The sequence below is a fragment of the Anguilla rostrata genome, chromosome 6 (genome assembly GCF_018555375.3).
Source record: "Anguilla rostrata isolate EN2019 chromosome 6, ASM1855537v3, whole genome shotgun sequence".
Classification (NCBI taxonomy): Eukaryota; Metazoa; Chordata; class Actinopteri; order Anguilliformes; family Anguillidae; genus Anguilla; species Anguilla rostrata.
Genome location: NC_057938.1, coordinates 36,198,513 through 36,225,284, shown reverse-complemented (window position 1 = coordinate 36,225,284; position 26,772 = coordinate 36,198,513). Strand labels below are relative to the sequence as shown.

Sequence of the window (26,772 nt, the reverse complement as noted above, 5' to 3'; positions counted from 1 at the left end):
AGCTGTAGAGAGAGTGGAGGGGCAGGCTTCATCCTAGTGTACTGAGAGAGAGAGAGCAGAGGGGCAGCCTCCGTCTGGCCTGAGCACCCCAGGTGCGGACCCGCAGTCGCTTGTGTAAGAGGTTTAGGGAATAAAAGTAAAAGCAGAACCAGCCAGATTTTGCTGAATCGCTCTGGCTCTATAATCTGATCAGCAATTTATTTTTACTCTGCCAGGTGGTTTTTTTCCAGGATTAAGAGTCACAAATGCACAGTGAGAGAGACAGAGTGAGAGCGAATAGAGGAAAGACTTGAGATGTTTCTTTATTTAACACTCAAAAACCTTCACAGTTACATAATACTTTCTCATATACCATCTTTCCAGTCAGACACCCCCCTCTCTTCAGAGAGAGAGAAACGCATGGAGTAGCCGTCCTATTTATAACGTAGGAGAAAATATATCCATACAAACACAAAGCACTTAACCGTTCGCTGGTGTAACCAACTGTACTTGAACGCATGATGGTTTCCCCCGAGGCGACTGCTCTGCGTGCACACCTCCCGCCCCATCGTGTGACGGGACGTCCCGTGCCGCTCTGACTCCGGCCCCATCGAGCCGCTCGCGCGAGGACTCGGCCTGCCGCTCGTGAAAGGGACCAAGCTGATTAAGAGCTGAGCATCCAGGAGATCAGGGCCTCTATTCCAGGCCTCGGCCTTCAGATTAAAGCCCCCTCCCCTCTCCCCATTGGTTCAGTCAGGCTGCGTTAATGGGCGGGGCTACCCAATCCCAGGGAGGCTCTTCCTTACGCCACACACAGACATCACTATCCACGCAAGCACTGTTATGTAACTCTTCCCTGCTGCTCCGTCCTCCATTCTTACTATGGGCCCCATCCTGACCTGAGAAAATCAAGTGCCTTTTCATGCACTCTGAGCCATAGGGGACTTATGCACATCTTCCATATGCACATCCTCACGTGAGATACCCAATCGCTTAACTCCAAAATGGGTGGTCCATGCAGAGTTGCTAAGCGTATAATTGAATGACCTCAGCGACCCACACCCAGATGGAAAATGTAAATTTTCCTTTCTCATTACAGTGCTTTGCCTTTATAGAAAGCCATTATTGAGTGCTATGAGACATGGGTGACTAATTACAAAGGAGTCAGTATATACATTTAAAGGGATTTTATTTGTTTCTGCATCTCAATTGCCCGAAAACACAGCTCACATTTAAAAAGCTTGGGGTTTATTAGGCTAAGCCACAGAACAGCTCTAAGCGTAGATGTTAACAGCAAATAGACACTGCACTCTTTTGAGCCTGACTTCCATATGTTAGCTGATCAGGGTTCCCAGATTCATCGGTTCATTCCTGCATAAAGACCCTTCAACCTGCATCCTATAACCACAGACAATGTCCCGGATTTTGTTAAAAAAAAAATACATCACATTTAAAAGCATCATGTAAAATATAATTTTTGCATTGTGGTTAACCCTGCTAGGAGTGCAGCTGTTTGTTGTAATGCACTGGATATGGTGGTCTCCTGATAGTACGGCCATAGGCTACATGTACATGCTATACATGCTTTTCAACGAGGCGCCACCCCAAAACATGCGTTTCAAGCCAGGATCGGGCCAGATCTGTGGATAAGGTGTGTGTTCAGAGTGGATGGTCCTTATAAAGGCTGAATTCTGATCTGATCTGTTACAAGCTTCCGGACAGGAGCCTGATCTATGGATCAGACATTCCAAGGTTATTCTCAGCATCACCCATTTTGTATGAAAAACATATACAGATTCTGGACTAGGACAAAAAGGAGCCTCTCTCCCTTTCTAGCTCTTTCTCATACATGCACTCACACACACACACATGCATGCATGCATGTGCACACACACAGACAGTGCTATGCAAATAACACTGCTTTGTTAGAATTTGGAGAAAAAAAATCAAGTTGACCAGCAGAGGTGGTGGGGATAGTATCCTGTAGGCATTCTGGCCCAAAAAACGCTTCCTGACCTTAGTGGCCCCTTAAAGTTCATCTGAAAACGTGTGAAGAAGGGGGGGGGGGGGGGGGGGGGCGTTAACCTTACAGAGAGGGGTTTTGTCTGAAAAACAAACTCAAAGTACAGCTGCACAAAGACAGAAGGGCAGAACAGGAGAAGCTGCATTTGATTTGAGAGGTCCCCATAAAATCCCCATCATCACAATCTTCCACTCAGGCACCCTGAAGGATGAAGAGATGGAGTGTAAGTAAAATTCTATGAATTCTTCCATCAACAAGCGAGGAGCTGTCTTTCATTGAGGGGCTATCTTTTCATGACCTTAAAAATGCAGCTGATCGATAAACACATAGCGGTAGCACTCTTGGTACGCTCCGAATTGTCACTTGGAGACGGGGCCCTCAGAAGGCCACCAAAAGGAGTGACGGCATGCGACTGTACACCTATCAGCGCAGACGAGGATCAGGAGGAAAGGCGATGAGCGCGTCAACAGCCGCCGGCGATAAGGGTGAGATACGGCAGACACGCAGCCGTTTCCCGGGCAACCTTGACACCGTTGCGGTATGACACGCACGCGTGAAAACAGTGCGCCATCCATCACTTACACGACTGTTGCTCCGGCTGTCTCCTGAGATTTATCACGATGGCGATGCAGAAACACGTATGCACACATCCGCACACAAACACACCCACCAGCTGTTGTACTCGGTGGACTGTGGACCCTTCTAACAGTGTTCAAACAAGCTTCTTTGGCAATTAGTTACCTCATGCATTTTAATTCCATTACAAAGTTGAAAAAAAATATATATAGTGTGGATAAACAAATAAAAGTATCAATAACTACTTATGGAGACATTCCAGTCAGGCTTTAGTGTATCAAATTATTTAGAAATTTTGTTTAATATAAACAATGCCAAACGTAAAAGCAAAGATTAATACCATTTTAGCCCAGTAAATTCTGGGCTAGAATACTAGATATGGCACTGAGTTAAGGATCAGAACTCTATAGATTTATTGGCTGTAGCAGGACAGAGGTAGTTGAAGGCCGTTATCTAATCTACGAGGTGGGGGGTGTAATTTTACAACAGGCAGCGTTGAGCTTTCCGACCACCCTACACATTGAAATTATGAAAAAACCAACATGATACAAACCCATGAAAGGTACACAGATAAAACAATACTACAAATTCCATTAATGCCCTGTCTGCTCATTTAAATAGAAAAGAGGGATGAAATTTGGTTGTTTTTCTGGGCGGGGTATAACAAGGGAAGTTCCACCCTCACAATGGCTGATTTATGTAGGTATGATAAATCCCCTCACTTTTTCAGGTGGGATAAAGCCCAGTCCAGCTCACACCTTAACCCCTGTGTCCTGTGGCCGAGTTGCTATTTAGGGAATTCCTTGACTACTCAAACTCAATTAAGAGCCTGTTCTCAGGAAGTGGGCTGGATCCTTGTTGTGGACTCTTGTAGAAAGAGCTGCTGGTGATTGAATTTGCTGGTCATGCACATCAACTGTTCCTGTTTTCACACAGAGCAGTTTCTATACCCAAAACAGCGTCATCTGTCTCATGCCAATTGCCTCCACCTTGTACCAGCAGCCTCTTCCACCCTACACTAGTTGCATCAATCTTGCATGTGCAGTCTCCTACATCCTCCACTGGTCATCTACATCCTTCACAAGTTTTCAACCTCCCCTTTTCTCCTATATCCTCAACTAGCTTCCTAGATGCTCCACTAGTCTCTAATACCTTCTCCAATGGTCTCCTACAGTCCATTTTAGTTTTCTATATTCTGTTAGTCTCCTACCGTCTACATACATCTACGTTCTGCACTTGTCTCCTACAGTCTGCGGAAGACTTCTGCATTTTCTGCTGATTCACTACATGCTCTACTAGCCTTCTGTCATCTGAATCTTCTGAACCTTTCTCCCACATTTTGTACTTGCTTCCTTGTTTCCTACATCCTCCACTAGTCTCTTACAGTCTGTGAAAGTCTCACACTTTTTTACCCTCCTCTATTCTGCCCTAGCATTATAGTTTGAGTATCTCTGCTTGAACTTGGGAATCTCTAACAGTAGGGGTTTGGTGTTGAAGCCAGGCTGACTCTGAGGATGTCATGGCCATCTTATAGATGGTAACTGCTGAGGACCATGGCCAGCCAAGCCCAGAGGAGATGGAGCTCATGCCTTAGCCATGGCAGGTCCACCAGACATGTCCTCCATACACTGGACCAAGAGCACAGCTACGCCCTGCAAAAAAGAAAAACAGAAAATCAGACAGAGAAAATGTGGTACATAATACTGGTTCAGAGTTTTTTGGATTGTTGTCAATCCTCCATAAAAGTAATGCTCCTTTGTAAGCGTGCTCACATTGGACAGGAAAATCATTTCACGCTATACCACTTCATGACTTTCCCATTTAACATTGACACCTGAAGGGCACCTGGAGCTGTTCTCTAAGAGAACAGAGTAATACTTTATCTTTCAGCTCTGATTCCACACTCGAATGCAACTGGAGCTTGAAATGAAATAATTTTTTCTGGAAAAGGTCAATAAGTGCTTGAAATTTAACCCCAGAAAGAGCATTCAACTTAGACACACAGTGCTAAACAGTGGGATAAATCAACCCAGATGATCTAGATAGGTTTTTAGTTCCAGCCCAATTTGCTATTAACTGTTAGGCTGTGATTGGTTACATTCAAATGTGCAGAGGTGTAATGTAAGGGTTTCTGAGCTGAGCCACAGGAGGGCTTAAAAGGTGAAATATATTTCTGCATAAAAGCCCTCAACCCTCGAGTGTGATGAAACAGCCCTTTCAGACAGTGCTTTCTCAGACAGCCTGACTGTCGCAACGGGAGTGCCGAACACAACAATGGCCTCCACGGCGTCCTCCATCGTGGCTGCGGTTTATGGAGGGGAGGTTGCTATGGAAATGGCGAGCTTGCCGGACCCCCTTCTGACGACTTCATTATGACAGCGGGCTCGGCAAGATTCAGCTGGGGGCCGGAGCGTTCCATCGCCGAACTGAGGGGGGCGACCGTTTTGGGGCGGCGGTGGCTCAGCCCGGGCAAGCCCATGCTATGCCGTGCCACCCCTCCCACCACAGAGGAAGCAGGCTTGGGGGGGCAGCGTGGGAGTTGCGTGCGAGGTATGGGTACAGAAGCACCAAGCACTGGGCAGGCTGAGGTGCACACCGATGTTATGCAGATAAGCCCGACATGCCATGCCCTGCCGTGCTTTGCATGTGGAGACTGTAGAAGTGCCACATCCTCCTTTAGCTCTGATATTTTTTTTAACTCCTAAAGGCCTTGCAGAATGTCACCTATATAGCAAGCACCCAGGAAGGCCTGCATTTATTACCATTAAAGCTGCATGCCTGCACCCTGCCCCCCTCACCAAAGCAGCTTAGGGATTACAAAAAGGGCTGTGCAGACCATGTCATGTGACCAACCCCCCCCGCACCAAAAACTCAGATATAACATGGGGAACAGCTTCACCTGGGCGGTGCTGGGTTGAAAGCCGGCTTTGTGTAAGCAGATAAGCCAAGGTGAGAGGGAAGAGACCTGTGGATAAATGTTCACTGTTGGATTCAGCCAACAGGCAGGCGCTGCGTCCAAAATCACATACTATCTATCACATACTCTATATTGTTTTTAGTATGTCTGAAACCATGCATGAAGAAGTATACGAAAAATACCAGGATGTCATACTACATTCAGTGAAATATCATAGTATGCAAACAATGCACAATATGCTGGCATGATTATCCCACAATGCATTGCAATAGTTCATGTCCAAAGCTACCACATGTCAACCAATATTGACATAAGGCGGTGTTCTGCAATGTACTGCACACCTGCAAAAATTTGTATGTGGTGTCTTCCGCACCTCACATTTTCATCAGCGTACAAAGTGTTTAAAGGAAGTGGATCTTTTCTATGACAATGTGGTATGTCCGAAAAGCCATTGTACTTTTCACTCACAGACCAAATGCTCCAAATGATAGTATAGTATGTTGTACGTAGTATGCGATTTTGGACACAGCCAGGCTCAGCACCCAATCCACTTTAAGAAGGCTTCCTGTTGTCTGATGGATCAAGGTGGAGCAGGGGCCCTCAGCACCAACAAGACTGGAGAGGATCTCCACTTGTCAGATCTAAATCCGATACTCCTGTCGTTTCCAGTTGGCAGGTGTATAAGGGTGGGGGGGTTGGGTCAAAAGGTCATTGCCTTAGCAAACAGCTGGGGAATTCTGAGTGGATTTGTATGTCCCCGGCCTGTTGGGATTGGGCAGAGCTGGGAAACAGAAAAATGATGAAACAGCCTGTCACGTACAAGGACGGGCCATTAATGAGTTGGTGACGGACCGCTCAGCCCGGCAACTGCAGCTTGCTTCACTGTTATTCCTCTGCAGACAGGAACCGCTTCCAGTGCAGGCTCAGGTATAGATGCCAATTCATTGGTTTGAATCAAGCTAAATTAGGACTGATAACGAGACCTATGACTACCTACTCCAGAGAACAACAAAAAAGCTTTGAATCCAGTAGTCCAATCCAGAGATGCACACAGGACCAGAGAACTACCAATTTCATGGCATGGGCCTTCGGGAAAGTCTCAGGGGACCCATGATAAAAAGGTCAAAGGTCGGCCCACTCCCCACACACCCCTCCTCCATGGCACTGAGTTTGCCTGCCGGGATTTACCCAATCGGTCTCAAATCGCTCAATCTCATTATTTCAAAGGCAGATCAATTGTCTTCTCAAGCAGCTTCAGCTGGGGTCTGCACAGGAGTGTTCTTTATCCAGGTCCTACAATCCTCTAATGTTATAATTATCCCCACGGCAAGTGTTCTGCGTGCATAAGTAATTGGATGTTTGCTCTTTAATTCATAACTGGGGTACTTTTTCCGTGTTAACAAACTACACTGTTGTGGCAAAAACAACACGGCATCATTATCAAAAGAACATTTTTGTAAAAGTACAGATCATTCATTAGTATGCAGGACTGCTTTGAACAGAACAAAACAGTCATTTGTCAAAGTCAATAGGTCTACATGCTACTTTGTTCCCTGCTGTACCATAAACAAAATATCTTCCAAATATCACATTTTTCCTTGTTGTGCTTCGGATGACGATATATTCTCCACCCTCAATAGTGCTCTCCACACTCACAGCATTAATTTCAGGTGTGCCTGCTTTCACTCACTGTAACAAGCTGTTAGCTGATTTTCAGCAACCGGCATCTAGGCACAGGCAAGCAGTAGTAGTGTGATCCTGCTTTCGCAGCATCCTGATTGGTTGCTATGTAAATGTGATTCGCTCGGCTGCAGTAGTGGAAGCAAGAGCAATTTTAGCGAAGATTAGAGCCTTGCTTAGAGCAGCTGTGATTCAGTAAGTATGTTATTAGTGCAAGCTCAAGTCTGACGGCGGGAGAGCAGGGTTCTAGCTGCAACCCTTCCTGTAAGATTGTATGCAAATGCAACAGGACCCTGGAGGCGAACAACACTAAACCCACCCAGCAGCCCCCGTGTCTGTGAGGAGCTGGGACTGGCCTGGCTGTGAATACAAAAATAGCCCTCCCTCCCTCTCCCTTCTCCTGCTCCCTCCCTCCCTCTCGCTCGTTCTCCCTCTCACTGCGACCTTGAGCAGGTGGCAGCGTGCTGAGAGGTGTTAATCAGACACACACACACACACCTTGTCACCCCCTCCCCCCATACACACACCCCTCGCAAAGAGACAGTACATGGGCCTGCCCCTTCATTAAACAGACATGCCCAAATCCCACCCCCACCTCGGAATGCTGCAATCAGAACCACTCCAATCACACAGTTTTACTGTGTAGGATTCAATGCTCAACACAAAAACACAATCACAAATAAAAATGTTTCACATTTACAAAACAACTGAGAAACGTGGCCGACAATTTGTATATTCAGCACCATCATGATGATTCTACAGAGAATGACCACATTGGGCATCCTTGCTCATACCTGACGTGTGTTTAAGATGAAGAACGTTTGTGCCGAACTAAGTTTGCGGCGAACTGTTAATGTTGGAACTGAACATTCCATTTAGTTCACCACTAACATATTTTAAACTGGTCATTTTTGCAGTGGCTTCCACGATATTAGAGGACTTCATTGATAGTGCTCCTGACATGACAGATATTATACGAGTACACTCTGTGTTGTCGTGTTGCGCAACTAATGAAGGGGTCTGCAAAATTGAGCGATATGCCAAGGAAGTCATCCCTCGACGTGATGATTTGACTTTTTTCGCTCACATTTCAGGATGAAACGGGCAAACTTAGTTCCCTCGGTGTCTTTCCTGTAAGCAGTAATTTTTGTTCACGAGGCACTACCTTTTCAGACTGTTAGGTAACGCGTTTGTCGCCAAGATTAAAAAGTTTGAATATGTTCACGAAAGTTAGCCGACGCTCGCCGACTTGAACGCACGTTAGGTAATTTAGGAAAGAAAATGTTCCAGACAGCTACAACTGTTAGACAGCTGCAAGTCGTACTTGCTGATGTAATAGCACATTTAGGGGTTGTTAAAAGGACACTATTGGCATCCCGTGGTAATATTAAGCATGCATTCCTTTGAACAAGGATGACTCCGATTCTTCAAATTTAATTGAAATAGTAGCAGCGCAATGCTTATTATGAGCATTGAAGATGGCGCGCGTAGCAGAAGAAAGCAGTTTCACTCTTAACGCCTCTGGCTGAGCTGCCAGGCATTACGAATCTACAACTGAGCATATCTCTCATCAATAAAACGCTACAAGAAGAGAGTAAGAATGTTGTAGCAGTTCATGCTAAAGAAATAGACCAGAAGAGATGAGATGCCCATGAGTGTAATGTCACTGAGAAGCACTGGACAGGTACAGCCTGGGAGCAGGCAGATGCATGTTCTATACACAGTCTAAAGGCAGCGACTCCTCGCCCTGTATTCACAAAATGTCTGAGCAGGAGTGCTGACTTAGGATCAGTTTGGCCCTGAGGCTTATAACAGAGAAGGTTTTTTAAAGGCTCTTTCCTCCTTTTCCTCCACAATTTAGAATGCCCACGCTCGCCACAGCGTTCACACAGACCTTCTTTAAGGCCACATAAAAAGGCATAGAACAGATCGAATATGAGCCCAGCGTACAATTATCACCTTTTTCAGCCACCTAACAAGCTCAAACTCTTTGCGGCATTTCACCTGGATTCCTACAGGTCAGAGTAGGCACTGAACGCACTGAGGCTGTTCAACACCTGCTTTACTTATTTAAAGTGTTACTGTGAATGACTGCTATGAATACACAACACCGATCTACACAAAAACGCAATGTCAATGAGGAAACGTCTGATGTGCTCCACAGCCTTGCACAGCATTCAGTCTGGATTATGCTGAGCAAAAGGTCATTTCTAAGGCAAAAACTGCACACTGATTCCATCAAAGCTTCCATTTTATTCAGCTGGGAAAATAAGGATTTTTTCAGAGTAAATCAGAATAATGGATGATGTTGGCTATGCCAGATTTACTCTCTCGGGTACTGAATGTGTTTCAGGCAGCATAATTTATTCAGCACCATCCATTTGGACAAATTAATAAGTGATAGGCTGCTGTTCAACTGTACAGTACACTGACCCTATGTTCAGACAGGTGTACATAGATTGGAGCAAATATATACTGACAGAGCAATCCATCAATTAAATTTTATTTATATAGCACATTTACCAAGGATTTGTAACAATACTCTTCACAGTTTAACCTAGCCTAAATCCCCACAGAGCAGGCCAGAGGCAACAGTAGCAAAGAAACAAGACTACGTTAAAACCTAGTGTATGGCTGGACCTAACATACGTGATCCGGCCGACCAACGGTGTAACTTCATCACTCACTCAGTCACTCACTCAGCCACAGACATTCGCATTTGCAGGGCTGGCCCCGCTGTTGCGGTCCAGCCAAAAACCCTGGTAGACATGCAGGAAGAAACCTTGTAAGGAACCAGACTCAGTTAGGGGGCCCATCCTCGTCTGACCAGTGTAACTGCGAAGGCTGCAACATCTGAGAAGTTTGTCAGGGCTCATTTCCGGTTCCTGGGTCATTGTGATAATAAGCGTTTGATACATCAGGATAGACAAGCACAACAGCAAGCTAGAAGGCCAGCTATTACTTAGCTTGCTATCTAGCTAGCTAATGTTAGTTACCTACTGTAATTCGCAACTACTAGCTAGCTAAGTAGGTAGCCTTCTTAGTTACTTCCTAGCTGTGTAGTCCCTAGGCTAGCAAGGCTATTAAGTTAAGGTTGAGGGCATGGGTTCACAAACACAAAATCAGTCAGTTTCGGACAGGTTGCATCAAGCATCCAAAGGTGGTGGTAAAACACTATGATCAGGAGGTCAATTCCATTGCAGTTTAATCAATTCAGGAAAGGAACTGAAATTCAAATAATCTGTTTAATATTGCCCATAATGTTCCAAGAGGATTTTTCACAAATGAATTGAGTTTTAATTAATTACCCGAATGGACTGAACTGAAATGGAATTAACCCAAACTCGGATATACAGCATACTGTGGGGATGAGGGTGATGATGTACTTGACAGGGTGTGATATTGATGGAAAAACCTCATCACATGACATGTGAGCAGAGCGAATTGAGTCATACATAGACACACAGATTTCAGCGCCAGATTCCTCAACACACTGAGCTGTCACCGCGGGTAACCATCAGTGCTGCTGAATGACAGTAAGAGACAGAGACAAAAAGAGAGAACAGAAGTGCGGCAATGAAGAAAGAGAGACCACCACCTCCACCAGAACATCCTCCTGCTCCAGCCCAGAGCTTTCAATTAAAAACCTGCCTAAGGTAAACCTAGACAAATGGAACGAGGGAAGTTTTGTCTTTCGTAGTGCTGGCCCAGAGAACTGTGGTAAACAGCACCACTGCAGCAATGGCGTTGGCCCCTCCCCTGCAGCTTTCTCTCCTCCTGCTGATCGCACAGACCCCGCCCATCTATCCGGTTAGCGCCTGTTTCTAAGACATAAGCGCAGGACAGACACTGTGCTCTGGGAGCAGGAAGCAGGAGCCCTCGATGTGCAGTCACATCTCCGGCCTCTAAATCATTCATGGCTCGAGGCAGGGCACGCACTGATGCAGAAGCCTCTAGAAGCCTCTGCCTCCGCTCTAACACCACACATACACACTCATACTCTCACATGCTCACACACTCATACACACACACACACACACGCAGTCATCCCAGATCCCAGCACACGCACAAACACTCAGCCCATCACACACACACACACACACACACACACAACCCAGCCTGTGCAGGCACACACACACACAGCCATCTGCTTTACCCCTGTTATCCTGGGGGACAAAAAAAAATCAAAAAAGAGAAAGGGTTAGAGAGAAGGACAGTGACAGAGAGGGGGAGAGAATGTGAGAGAGGAGAGAGATAGAGAGACGAGGGTGGGGTGGGGAAAGGAGAAGGGGGTAGAAAGAGATCGAGCGAGAGAGATAAAAGGCGCTGAACAGTAAATACTCAGCAGTCACAACATTCCGGTTTCCCTCTTCTTGTTGTTGAACAGCGGAGAGCGACGGCAGACCCTAGGGTGCCCCTCCTTCAGCGGATACCGAACAGGGGGACAAACTCGGATGCGAACAGGGCCGGGCTGTGAATAATGCAGGGAAACGGCTCACGCGCCGCACTTCTCAGCTGAACGCAGGCCGGTGCGCCTTTCAAATCCTGCGCACCCCGGTGGCTTACCTCTCTATAGCAGAGCTGGGGGGGGGGGGGGTTCACTGCTTTAGAAGAACGAACAAAACAGCACAGAGAGGAGAAGTGCTGACACAGAAGGTTGCCATGGCGAGGGGCGACGCGGACGTACTGCCAAGGTCCTCCGTTCCGGTGCGCAGGGGGCAGGGGGGCAGCCGGGCGTTCGAGACGACGACGACGGGAGCCAGGAAATTAGCATGAATGAGGCCCGTGACTTTGGGAGCGACAGACACCCTCTGCGGTGAACAGAGCAGAATGCTCGGCGTTCAGCTTGTGCAGAGAGCAGTTTAAAAAAAGAGAAGTCCGTCTGTGCAAACGGGCCCACGGGCGCTAAACGCCCCATTGATGCTAACGGCTCTGTAGGCACGAGCAGTTCTATCAGCACAAACGGAGGGGCCCTCAGAATGATGCGGCCCCCTCTGGCGTGGGCTCCAGCTGTACACTGCACACAATTTCAGATCGGGAGTAGTGGCATGTGAAATGATGCTCAGAAAGGCCCACACTGCAGCTTTGCTGGGTCACTCCCCTCCCCCTCTGCCTCTCCCTCCTCTCCCCCTCTCCCTCCCTTTCCAGACTTCCAGGGCAACAGGCCTGTCTCCCTCACAGATGCTGGGGGCACCTGCAGCTACCTCTGTCCCCCCAAAGGGGGTGCTCAAGACTGGAGCACCGGGCAACTGTGATTGTTGCACCTCTCACACCTGTCTTGAAGGACCTCGTCACACACGATACCACACCCAGGTGGGTCCTCAGCCGCAAAACTGACCAATCAGGTGGTCCCCTCAAGAACCCCAAGATCTAAGCGAATAAAACTAATGGGAAACCAAAGCCTGTGGGATGTTCAGTGGCTAATAAGCCTAATAATATAAAGCCCCTTAGTCAGTGCCCCCAGAATCTACCTACTGGGTTTCCCCAACACCAAATGGCATCATTTATTCCAACCGAAAGCTATGCATTCAAAACAAACCCTTATGAAGCCTATCAAACTGTCAGCAGCGGACTTCAGGGTTAAAAACGAGCGTGTCCGTTTTCACACCCCCGTGCTCATGGGAATGGCGTGTTCCAGCGCCCTGTGCCAAATGAGCTGGGCCCCCCTGGCGGAAGAAGTGGGAGGGGGTAAGTGTCTGCGTTTCCCGAAGCGCGTAATTAAGCCCTTCCGCACGCGACGCCGCGCCACCGACGGTTAACGGCTGACCGGCAAAGCGCAGCTCGTCTGCGGTCATGCGCTGGGACGGAAACGTCAAAAAGCCGGTCAGCGGAACTGGCTTCACAACCAAGAGGCTGCAGGTTCAAATCCCTGCTGTGTCACTGGGTGCTGCAATCTTGAATTAAGCATTTAACCTTCAAAAAAATCTATCCGACTGGATAAAGAGGACAACGTATAAATAAAAAATCTGAGCTGGTGGGACATTCACTGAGCAGATTGGGCCCCTAACCATAATAAACTCTATTGAAAAGCATTTGCAGGCAACGAGGAGGACACAAGTCCGGCAAATCACCACATAAAGGTATTTGTTAAGCAAATGAGTAATGTAATCACTGCACCGCTAAAAACCTGCAATGTGGGTGCTGAGAGCCTTAAGAGTTGCACAGTCTCTGTTAATATTACCATTACATAAAAAACAACCCTGAGTCTGGAATGGGCCAATGAGAATTCTGCCGCCACGGTGACCCTATCTAATCAATAAGGGCCCAGAGCCCTGTCAAGGGAGTAACTGAGGACAAGGGCTTGGCAGTCCCACATACAACAGGCGAAGAAAAACCAGCCTCTGCTTAGAATTCCTCACAGAAACCACAGTGATGTGCCCCATTAGAAAACCAGAGAGATTTATAGCATGGCCAAGCCCACAGGAAGAGACTCAAGAGAAAGAAGAAATGGACACTGTGTGTTTGTGTGTGCGTTGTCTGTGTATGTGTGTGTGCGTGTGAGAGAGAAACAGAGAGAGAGACAGAGAGAGAGAGAATTTCCAGTTGCAAAAGCCCTTTATCATTCAGTCACACCAAGAGGATAGAGAGAATACACATGTCAAATATAAAAAACAACACAAAAACCAAATCACTTTTGTTGTTAGTTAATATTGACTATTATTATTGGGGGAATGTTGTAAGAGAGACAGAAAGAGCAGGATAGGAGTTTAAACTAAACTTACGGCTTTCCACTTCTGTAAGAACGAAAACATAAGAAAAAAATCGATCAAACACCCAAGGCCTGGCTCTGCTGTGACTAATTTTATTACTTACCCGAGATCCAATGCTTAAGACAGTTAATTCCTTAATGTTCATAATTCAAACACGTTCTAACAAACCACATCTATGCAATAGGCCCAAGCAAATTCAAAAGGTGACCGCAGGCACAAAAGTCGCTGCGTTTCCATGGCAGTGCTGCAGCGCCGCGACCACCTCGCGCACAAAAGGGCCTCAGAATAAGGAAGGGCTTTCACTCAGCGTGACCACAGCTGGCAGCCAATCAGAGCGTTCAGTCTGAGAGAGCACCGGTGAGCATAACAACCACTGCAGTAGAACTGAACAGCATATCTATCATGTTATTTCTAGGATATATATATATATATATATATATATATATATATAATGACCACATCATTGTTGTATGATCATTTAAATTTAAGTAAAGTTCATGTCTTTGAATTTCATTCATTAAAACAAATATCACGCATATTGTTTTTAATTCATCACACTTCACTGAATATCAAAGGGATATCCCATATACATTTATGGTGTGATCATCAGTAAATACCATATGCATACATATCTTGATATTGCGGTTCAATTTCTATAAAGTGGGCTCATTTGTTCCAACAGAGAGTGAGGTGATTAATGCACTGAGTGTGATCCTAATCACAAACATCAAACAGAATAATCTTCATATGAAGCCGCATTACACCAGCATGTTCAAGGTGAGCACAAAACAGCGATGATTAAAAACGGATTGAAATTGATTGAAAAGTGCAACAGCGGTCTGGTTGAGTGGCGCGTAAACAAAAATTAGCATGACGTACGCGAGCGCTACCGGCGCCAGTGTCTGAGGTACCAGACCTGCGCACACCGCGAGACATAGAGAGTCCTTAAAACCGAGTCATGCTTAAAATTAAACTAGCGCATTGAGGATGAACAATATATCACCCGAAAGAACACTGCAGCCAAATCCACGGCTGAACAGCTTCTCTCTCTGCAGGTGTTCCAGCCACAGCGACAGCTCAGACAGCCATTCTGCTCTCATTCGGCCAAACACACCACAGTAGGAAAAGGGGCTAACACCCAACAGAGCATAGACATAGAATTACTAGACGGGTTTGGTCCTGGCAATTGCAGTAACTATATGCACTTCTTAAACAAAACCACATTCACTGTGTTTGCTAGACAGGTGTTTCGGGAAGTCCCTGACAACTGCAAGTATGTGCATGTGACTTTCAGATACAGAACGGCATGTCATATCCACGGCAACGGGGAGAAATGCTTCCATTCAGAAGGCTGTCCACACTGGGCAGCGTAAAGCAAATCCTGTTAGAGTGACACAACCAATCTAGTAGATCCATATCTATGAAGTGCCCGACAGAGGACCTGGGCTGACAGATGGGAGGAGCTAAGGGAGGGGGCTGGGTAATGGACTGGTCACACGGTGGGGAGAGGGAAACAGAAGGACCCCAAAAACTGCCAACAGGCCACACCTAATGGAGTCTACAATGTCAGATCCATTTAAACCTAGGGGGTTTGACATTTTCTGTGGAAAGGAGTGTCATCAAACGTTTGATTATTATTAGTGCTGTCAAACAATTCATTTATTAAATCTAATTAATCACAGACTAGTCTGTGATTAATCACAATTGATTCAATACCGTTCTTTGTTTGGGGGGAGGGACTGTTCGTAAAAGTTAAGCAAAACATCTTTATTAATTCATTCAGCGGCAATAACAGCTCAATGTCAAGCCCTTTACTTCATATACTGTATAATCTCTTTTAGTTTTCTGTAAAGGAACCCCAGGGAAAAGGTAGTTGAATAGCCTCACAACGCTTGGTATGCCCAGTCCACATGGATCTAAATTTCCCTCTCAGGCAACACAACAGTACATGTACTCAGATATTGTTTGTTTCACTCAGATTGTGTAACTGACCAGAGGAGGCGCTACTGAGCAACATGGCAGGGGGTTTACACACCCTCACTCCTCCCCGGGTGGGGCTCCAGATTGGTAATTACTCGTCGACCAGAGAAACTACCTAACACGGTCATAACTAGGGGGGGTTCGAATCAGGGCTGTATGGCTGCACTAACAGCAAGGTCACTTTTTAAATTGTTTTCTGAGACGAAAGCTCAGGGTGCTCCTCAATCTCATTCGTGGCGAGATGAGGTTTCAGAGGCGGTACAGGAAGGCCCTGCTCAGCGAGACACAGCGCAGAGGTGCCCTTGAGCCCAGCTGAAGGTAGCACGCTCTGCTCCACTGTGCAACTCTGCAGCCCGTGGCCCATCCGCAGTGCAGCCTCCACACCGCCGCCGTCTCCGACAGAAATATAAAAATAAAACATCGACTGGCTTTCAAGAACTTAACATTCTGTACATTAATGGCAGTGAGTAAAAGTTGGGGGTATGGATGTATTTGGGAGGTGCACGGTTCTGTTAGACAAGGGCAAACTGACTGTGTGCACACAGCTTCCTCCGACAGTCTGGAAGGAACATTTACCCAGCAGGCAACCAATGACACGCGGTGTTGGTTTCAGTATTCATGCGCTTAAAACGCCGGCAACTCCCACTTCAGCACGCCCTCCAATCACAGCGAATGTCATTGCAGCCAAGGTTAAACCCACATCTGCTTCGAGAGTATCGGGAGTCCCTCTCCATCCCCTCCATCGACCTCCATCGCACAGAAAGCCCTGATCGCCTGTGCGGGGATGGGGATCCGGACGCGTTTCCGCATCCGGATGACCCAAGGAACGGGCAAGGGCAGGAAGAGCCACGCTCCGCTCCGCTTCGCCTCGCCCCGCGCATTACGTCAGCGCCGCTCTTTTTGTTCTCATGGCAACAAAGGAGCCAATGTTCGCTCGATACAGCAGCCCTGCTTTCACATGCAAATAGGGCCGGATGGGCAAGGGCAGACGGATGGGGTTTCAGGAAGGGGGGGAGTGGCATTGAGGGGGTCCTCGTTTGCATCTAACGAAGCGGCCGAATAACTTCAGGCTGCGATTGCTGCGTCGGGCCTGTGGGGCGAGAGGCTCAGCGTCGGCTGAACGGCTCCGCTGTGGGCCCCTGGAACAGAAATCAATTAACCGGCCAGCAGAGTGTCAAGTGGCCACTCCGTCCCCGCCTCGCGTGGGCAAACCGGCCACAAGTGGGCGAAGGTGACCGGAGCAGGAAGTGATGCGTTTCCCTTCGAGACCACTGAGGGGGAAAGCATGGAGATAAAATATTGGTGCTATAAATATTGATCGGTGCTTCTGGCAGGTATTCAAGGTATTAATATCTTACTGTGTGTGTGTGTGTGTGTGCGTGTATTTATATCAAATTAGCTCTAGAGGATCACGGGTCCTGACAGGATTTATTACAAGGGGTCAGTTGAGGAGGCAGTCTGCATAAAGTACCTTGCCCAAGGGTACAATTTGCAATGTCCTGGGAATCAAACATAAAACCTTCAACTAAAAGCGCGCATCACCACACTGGTGTACTCCGCATGGAGCCAGAACAGGCCATCAGCCACGGTGACCTTCCGTCACATCCTTCCAGCAGACCAATCAAATTGCCATGCAGCATTTCATGTCTGGCCTGAGGCCGAGTGTGTTTTTGTTTGTGCGTTCGCTTCTTTGTAGGTGGGGGGTGGGAAGTTAATTGCACAGAATACCCAAAGCCTAATCTGCAGTATAACAGCAGGATACATGGGCCTGGGTTGGGTCGAGCAGGGATGGGTCTAGCTCAATACTGAGCCAGCAGTTGTGAAGGTCCCAGCACAGCTTTGTGCTACCAGCGGGTGGGATCTGAACCCTTCCCCAGCAGGTTCAGCAATGCGGGAACCCCGACAGCATAAACAATGCCGTTAGATTACTATGCACAGGAGAGAGGGGAATCAATATTCTACAGATAACAGAGCGCTGGATATCACCAGCAGCCAGCGGTGAAAGCCATAATCTCAATTCTATCTTCTTACTGTCTCGACTATATCACACATTTTCAACACAATCACATTTACTGTGCAATATCCGCTTTTAAATTGAAAAACAGAAAGCGCCCGCAGCGACATTTCAATTTAACGTTTTATTGACGCAAGAGAACAACGTGCAGAGGATTCAGCAAATTCATTCTACAATGAGCAGTAGTGTCGTGTGAGAGAGACCAACCTCACCAGAATTTAAACAGATCTAGAACATTCTTCAATTTATTCAGAATAGGAAGCAATGGTTGTATCATAAAGGCTGTACTCCTGTACTCACAGTACAACAATAATAATAATAATAATGAATACAATTAATAATCAAATATATGCAAACCAATGTTGATTAAAAAAAAAAAAACTACCCGAATAACAACTGTAGTTCCTGCAACGTAATTCCAAAATTCAAATACAATGATTATGTTGAGGATATTAAGTAGAGGTGCATCCATAGTGCAGATACAGTGCTGTTTACAGATTTAATTTTGACCCAAAGTGGATTTGGAGTTTTGCAGAAAAGGTAAGCACTGAAGAGAAAATGCTTAGCATTAAAATGCCTTAAGAGTCCAATAAACCTCATGTTTTAATGCATTTCTCAATTAGTGACTAAATATCTGTTCCAGACAAACAGAAGCTGAGGAAAGGGACGTGACACACACAGGGTGTGCTCACTTTATGGCCGGGACGCGCAGATCCCGGTCTCGTTGTCACCTGCAGTGGAGACCACTTAAAAATCTTGGAAATGATAATGGCACTGCAGCAGGAGTAAACAGAAGCTGCGGGCTGAGGAGAGGCAGGAGGGGGAGGGGGGAGGGGGGACGGGGGACGGGAGGGAGGGAGGGGGGGACTGGAGCGGCCAATCACAGCCCCCGGCTCGCATCCGCCGGTCCGCAGCACGCCCGTGTCTGAAGTGCTGACTAACACCTCTGCAGCTGCTGTGGGAAGCATCGATCCGCTGCTCAGTCGAAGATTCAGCTCACGCCCACCACGGACGTTACGGGCGCGAAAAGCGGCCGCTGCTAATGCTGCTTTCCATTCTGATCAATGCTCCTAAGAGCTCGGTTAAGCCTGTCCTTCAATCAGCATTAGAACCTACACATCAAAGTTCAGTATCATGCTTGCTGCTCAATGAAAAAAACATTTTTTAGTACAACGTGTTTAAAGGAACAAAAGCAAAAGGTGCAAATATAAGCAGCCGATTAATTAAAAAGACCAATTAAGTCACGGTAATTAGTTGGGAAAATTGCAGCAGCCCTTGAGATATTGGTGTTGACACTCCTGCAGCTCAGATCCCACAGTGTTCCTTCTTCAGCACTACTGTATCTACCAACGCCCGCAACAAAATGTTCCCTGGACACTGTAGCACCCTGCTGTTGCCCCCCGCCATCCAGAGACAGGAGGGGGGGGGCCCATTAATAAAGTTCATTGAAGAGTCATGCAGTGCTAGCCCAAATTTATGCAGCCAATTAAAAATTGAACGCTCTCTTGGTATACGCTCTGCTTGACAGAATGCAGGAGCCGGGAAAGGGAGGCCGGGCTCACGCACTCGGTTGCCGTGGGAATGTTACCGAGGTACCGAGGCGGGGCTGAGGCGTCCGTACGCGGGGGCGCATTTTCAATCCCCCCGAAGGCAGAGGTGCGAGGTCTGAGGGTCGCGCGCATTTCCTGCTCATCAGTCAGAAAACCTCCCTGATATTCATCTGTCTAGAACGTCGAGCCGAGCTATGCTAATGCGGCTGGAGCTTGTGCGCAAGAGCCCGAGAGCCTGCTAGCCTCGGTCTGCCACCTGTCCACAGAGCCAGCCAGGAGAATGCTGGGTCGCCTCCAAGACTCACAGCAGGGAATATTTATTCATTAACGTTAAATCGGGGGGGAGGCTCATGTCTATCATGTGTATATTAATGCACATAAAGCCAATCCTCTGAAGCGGCTGGCTTCTGTAGCCACACCCACACCTCTGATCACCTCCAGGCCTCTAATCACTCTAATATTCTGATAATGAGGCAGACCACCATGCTTTCATGGGCATTAAAGCAATGTACAGAGAATGTTAACGATCCAGGAACAGCACTGGAACAGCAGCACCAACTGTTCTTCCTCTTTAGAGGTGAGAAAGCGAAAAATAATTCAACAATTCTGGTATGCACCTTCTAGATACCTTTAGATATACGACCACCTCTGTCAATCTTCTGGTGTATCTCTCATTTTTACTGTAATGTATTGTTTCAACAGTTTGGATTATTTTCAGCATCACACTTTGGCGCTAGCAAAATTATATCCCCACAGGCGTGGAAGGAGCAATTTTGCACACGCACATGCGTGTCAAATTATTAATACCAGGGGACCCCTCTACATGCCCAGTCAAACGCGAGCGTGGTTGCATGCCAGCCCAGACATGGCTGAGCAGGCTGCAGGCAGCGAGTGGACGACCCTGGCGGTGCACAGCGGGTCCTTCGCCAGACGATGAAGGGATGACCCAGACAGCAGACACGGTCGCTGCTGCTGCAGGAGGCTGCCAGGACCCCAGAGGAGCGGTTAGAAACTGCGTTAGCTCCACACCGACAGGGCGCAGAAGCTTGTTCGAACCGCACGAACGTTAACACAAGCTGGGAGCAGCTAACGGAACCTGTGATTCGGGTGGTGGGGGGGGGAGGGGCTCTTTCAGACATCTTTGTTTTTCAGTTCAGGGATGGTGCTGATGCAGCATATTTCGTGCTTAAGGGGTTAGGGGCCTTGCACACTGGTGTTCCATCAATAACAGGACACACACCAATATGCCTGGCTAAGCTGCAGCAAACACCCCACCCCACACTCTCCAAATCAATATCTCACCCCGGCGTGCAGAAACACGGGGAGAGGCGGGGCTTCCCCCACCTCGTACATCGATTGCCCGCGCAGCCGTCGGAATGGGAACATGTCTCCCTCCAGTCTGCGCAAAGCGGAGGGAGTGTGACCGTGTGCACAGAGATGTGCACAGTCAGTTTCCCACAGCTGCGTCTGACAACCGCATCATTGCGTAACCCGCAGCTGGGCTGCGTGTTTTGGCCCCGCTGATTTCCCTTACTCCTGAGCATGATGTCTGAACCGTCTCAGGCAGCGTGATGTCACAATTGTCTTGAATATACGCCAACTGTGAGCCAATCAGAGGCACAACCAATCAGAAACAATGCCAAACAGCAGACCGGAATGCTAGCATGGTTGGTGACCCAGAGCATGGGGTGGGCTGGGACACGCGGTTCCCCCTTGGCTGCCTACGCTACAGCGGGAGATGAGAGACTTTCTCTATCGTTCATCGGCCACTCAATGGGTGCTTTGAAGAGTCCACTCACCCCTTTTCTCTGAGTGTTGGGCGGGTGAAATTTGGCCTTTGTTCTGTGGCCAAGTCAGCTGAGCTACACTGGACACGGCACCCCACCCGCAGACAGCTGTGCGTTTGTGTTGTTGCTTTTTTTTTTTACTGCTGCCAAAGAGCTCAAACCTCAGCAGCACATCAGTCCTGGGGACCACTGGGTGTGCTGGTTTTCTTTCCAGCCAAACTTTGGGCTGTTAACGTTGCATTACATTTATTCGGCAGACACTTTTATCCAAAGTGACATATAATAAGTGCATACCGAACGTCTACAAAACTACAAAACACAGGACCGATAAGGTACAATACTGAATTTGTAACAGTTATTCATAGCCATGAACACATTAAGTCCAGTTCACACAGTAAACATTACTCTCTGACCTAGCATATGCCAAGTCAAACTAGGAGGCATGACAAGCTACAACATCAAGATAATGTTACAGTACAATATAAGTGCTGGATGGAGGTACATGTAACAAGAAGTTAACTGAGTGGTGGTCTGTGCGGGGGGCTATATTGCAGAAACCTGACAGGCAAAAATCACACAAGCCCTAAATGCAGTAAGTGTGAAAGCTGGGCGACTGAAAGCTAACATCTACAGTGGAAAAGTCAGGCTCAAAAGGGCAATGAACCCTGCAGTCTGAGATGATCCAAATATGGAAACACCTGTGAATTTTGTGAACCGTTTAGGCCTAACCCTTTAAGTTGTAAGATCACAAATGTGATTAGAATGTTCTTAAATGAATATTCTAATGCTGATGCAACAATCACTACTGATAACTGAAAACAACTTCTCTTCTGAAAGTTAAAGGCTCACCAGTAATTTTGGTTGCTAATAAAATGCAAATGGATTATAACAAGCAAAAAGACAAAGATATGGTTCAATAGGATATAATTATTCTCAGAATAAAAATCACTTAAAAGATCCTCATTTTTCCTTCAAAATGAAAAAAATAAGTATTTAAAATAAGACACTACATCCTTTCATTTTCATTCTTCTGTTTTTGATACATGAACATTTTTGGAGTACTCCAACCATAACCAGGGAAACAAACTCATCACTCACTCGTCAGGTAAGATATCTAAAGGATCAGCTTACGTTTTGCCAAATAAACCATGCCTAACTATCTCAGATGTACTTGAAATTGCCACAGTAGCCTTATGTGAACAGCAACAGTGAGGCTCAGAAGGTGAAGTAAAGCAGTCACCCAGGTTACCAAATGACCAGAGCAAGATGTTAAAAACTACAAGTCCCATGATCCATCAAGTTACTTAGTTGCCATCTGTTTAAATTTCACAAATTAACAACTGAAATTACTGAGTGGGCCTTTAAACCCTTGGTTGGAATAAAAGTCTGCACAGAGGTCCCAAGACCAAGTCTGGGGGGCTCTGGCCTAAGCAGGCTTCAGAACAGGGCTGAACATGGAGCCAGAAGAGACCGGACGCACTGGGAATCAGCCATGGAGGAGAGCTGGACTCACGCGTGACATCGCGCAGCATCAAGGTGCTTGGTGCAGCATCAAGATGCGTGGCACAGCCCCTCTCCAGACCCGTGAAGGACCCCCCGCGGACCCCAGGGCGTGAGCGATGTCACCCTCTGATAGCCAAGCTCAATGACAGCCCCCACGTACCCAACCCCCAACCTGCCTCCTCTGGTGAATAATTAATTCCCCTGCAGCTGAAATTGCACAGTCACCACCAGTTCACAGATGCACGCACACACAGGGGTGCAGTTCCACTGCATGCGCTCCCTTCCTAAAGCATCACACTTTGCTGAGGCAAAGCGCACTCTGTTCTGCTGACAAGACTGGCTCTAATTCAGGTTTACAGCTCGTACCTGACCTCGTCAAAGAACTGAGCTCATCAATGAGGGAGCAGCCCAGCCTGGTCAGCTGACATCAGCCCAAAGAGCTCCGCCTCCCCCTGTACACACTGCATGTTAATCTCATTGCCGGGGATGTACACTGCCATTCATTTCATATTTAGATACAGCAATCCCACCCACCCCATCACGCACTGTATTGAAACTCCCACTGTCAGTGCAACTGAAGGACTTCAAGGACTTGAAAATTCTGAGTGCCAATCTATCATGTTATTTCACAAAGAGTTCATCTTTTTATTCATGTTGATGAGGAACAATCTTTTTGCTGATTACAGTAAGGAGCAGTTGATTACTGATCCAATTGACTGATCAACAATCACATGGTCAAATGTTTAAGCAACCAAAAATCCAGGCTGGTCCTTTAAGGGACTCTGAATAGGGAATTTGCTCCCTATTCAGAGACAGATTTCATTCGAATTTGAAAGGTTGTTCATAATACTCTTCCACAACACGTATGTCTAGTTTGCAGACCAAGCGACAGCCAAATGATAACTCCCCAAGCTCAGCAGCCTCCAGCATGTTGTATATCTTGTAAGCCAGGGTGGTCACTGACTGTACAAGTACGAGCCTTATTCTCATTGACGGTTCTATTTATGGAGTCAAGGAGTCTGTCCCACTCCATTCTAATTCCATCACAGGCAGAAACAAATGCCGTGGGCCATATAACTGAAAATAATAACAGAGATTGAAAGCTCATGGGAGCCCTGTTTAATTATATCACTGCTTACTTCATCTGACAGTGACTCCCATTCTTCCAAGAACTCCTGGGAAATACACAGCACTGCCTTACAGGCAAAACCATTACAATCCTGGCAAAGGTGGGTAGAAGCAATTTCCAGAAACTAAGGTTCACAAGATCAGCGCATTCAAATGTTACTCTAAACTCAGACTGCATGGGCTAAATGTCCATTATTTTGGCTGTTCAATTGTGACCGTATAATACTCTGTGGTGTTGGCAGTCAACCTTGTTGCTTGCACTTAGTGATGAGGGTGACCAGATTCCCTGGAGGACCTTGCATATAATGCAATGAGAACCTCCAATAATGACAATTACAGACAGAACACCTTGAAATATGGTTACCATTTAAATATGGGGCAGATCAAGATATTCTGGGGAAAAAAAACTGGACGTCAGGTCACCCCATTAGTGATGTTTAACATAATGTAACCTGTAAGTCAATTTTCACAAAATCATCTGCCAAATGAATAGAGGTAAATGTAATTCAGTCTCCGTGTTTCTGTCAACAAACTCAATGTGGCTTTGGATGAGCAGTTAACCTTGTTCCTAGGCCTGCCAAATAAGTTTCTGGTTCCTTTTCCATCTAAGCACTTAAATACATAATTGGATCAATTACAATGCTAAATGAAAGCAGGTGACTGTGTGCTGCAGTCTCAGAAACCCACTCATCAGTAGGTGAGTCCTTGAATTTAAAGTCAGCAATATTGACTAATTTCATTAATAGCTACTTTAGGTTGAAACAGAAATGAAAACAGTGGAATAAATATCCTGAATATTTCTTAACCGTCACACTGCTTTTGCAGATTGGCCAACCAAAGGCCTCAGTATTGAGTAGTAGGCTACTGCTGAACAGGAAGTGAAGGGAAGTACTGTACAATGCCAAAGCAGATTCTGTATATTTGTTGCATAATCATTCTTTTTCCCTCTATTTTTTTCCTTTTTAAATGACAATTTCACACGTTATGAAAACTTAACCAATGCGTGCTGCATTTTAAAAACGAAGGGTTATTTGCAGTGCAGTTAAGAGGAATTCAACATCAGGTTTAAACCACAAGAAAATGGAGCTGCATTACAACTTGGACAACTACTCAAAATCTGTTAAATAAGGAGCAGTGGTTCCTGTTTTAATGAAGTTCTATTCTAGTCTAGTGGTTTAAACACCTGTCCTGCTAAGTGTACTGCAATTGACCCAACTGTTTCAATGTAAATAACAGAAGTGCACACAATGCAGCAGTGGTTGGTTCATATGCTCACATTTAAATTGACCACAGTTCTAAAAACTTTCCAGAGACAGTTATTTACAGGAACTTCCAGGAAGGCTGGCCAATGAATTGTCTATTTTTATGGGAATTGAATGTTTTTGACTGGTGACCACAGTTCATTAAGACAGAGATTCAAAGCAGTAAAACCTATTTCAGCCACATTTGGTCTCCTGCCATTAAACATGAGAAACACAACCCTGATTTGGCACTCGTGGTCACACCACTGCCTGTTAAAAAGTGATATTTGTAGTGGCCAGTCTGCACAAAGACACCCTTAATAATGTTTAAAAAAACAAAACTTTTTTGCCTTTCCAGCCACTCAGTCTTAGTTTGAGCAAATAAACATCACAATCAATTCTCTTCAGCAGGATGAAATGAGAGAAAAGCCAAAATGCCAAAACAGAATTTGTACACTTTTTTGACTGGTTTGACTGTCATACATCTCCTTTAGCTTCAATTTTGACACATTATGAGCAATATCAGTACATCCGTCTCATTTTCAAAATACAATTTCAGTAACTTTGCAGGTAATGTGCCAAGGAGATCCCTGCAGCTGCCCCAATGTGTCAGGGTTTATTCAGAGAACATCTGGATACATTAATTTGACTGCTTTCTTTCCTTTACGCCCCCAAATTCCACAATGTCCCTCCCGACAGATTTTCCCGAGAACAGGAAATATTTTTTCCGGTGTTTACAAACTCGCGTCTGGGCATTCTGGTTTGAAGTATTTCTGGAGAAGTGTAGGCTAGTAGTAACTATCCAGCACCTGTAACAATACGTTTTTTAAAAGTGCTACGCCTGACTAACAGGCACTACCAATGGCTTTTCGGAGCACACTTATTATATTGATTTTTCCGCGTATCAGTTTCAGCGAAGAAGACCGATCGGGGGCTACCGGTGAATCATTGATTTTCTTGAAGAAATACCGCAGGTCAAAAATTTTCAAAATAAAATCCAAAGAAAAGACAGCCCTCGCAAAGAAATGGCGCCCGCTTCTTACTCAAACTAGCACCAACACAGGCCTGTTCATTCTCTATTATTGTTTATTTACGGCACTAAATGCATTGTGATTTTATAATCGTAAGCCGTGATATTTAAAACGGCACCACACATGCCTATTTGAGCGTACAAGAACATGATAATATCGATATCTTTATAGTATTTAATTATATTTAATGTAATAAATAATCAATGTCGTGCATCGCATACGAATTTAAAAATACACCCGAACTGTTGCTTACCTTTGTAGATACAGACAACCCTCGAATAAGGCACTGGTGAGTGAAACGACACGCGCATGGACGCCCCTGTCTCCTGTTGATGACGCTCAAAAATAAATCCAAACGCTGAATAAGCGAGTAAGTCAGAACATTACGTATTTAATTATATAAACTCCATATTAAAAACCTTGGTCGTAATTCATGAGCAAATATCATTATAAAATATATTACTGTAACATTGCGGAATAAACGATTTGAATAGGGGTTCCAGCGAATTTATATGACTAAAAACCATGTCAAAGATGATGTAGCCTAATGTTCAAAAACGTTTTCTCCTTGTGATTCTGGTCTTATGTTAACGTATGTTACGAAAATATCTTCAAGAAAAAGGTAATGTAATGTAGGCTAATGTAAATTTTAA

At 46.1% G+C, this 26,772-nt stretch overlaps 1 long non-coding RNA gene across 1 annotated transcript; it reads right to left on the bottom strand.

Moving 5' to 3' along the window:
• Window positions 1–1,151: 1,151 nt before the first annotated feature.
• Window positions 1,152–26,626, bottom strand: LOC135257038 (uncharacterized). The gene is made up of 2 exons (XR_010330580.1): window positions 26,373–26,626; window positions 1,152–4,230 (listed from the first exon to the last, which is right to left on the bottom strand). It is a non-coding gene; the product is annotated as an uncharacterized LOC135257038 (long non-coding RNA).
• Between the last annotated feature and the right edge of the window lie 146 nt (window positions 26,627–26,772).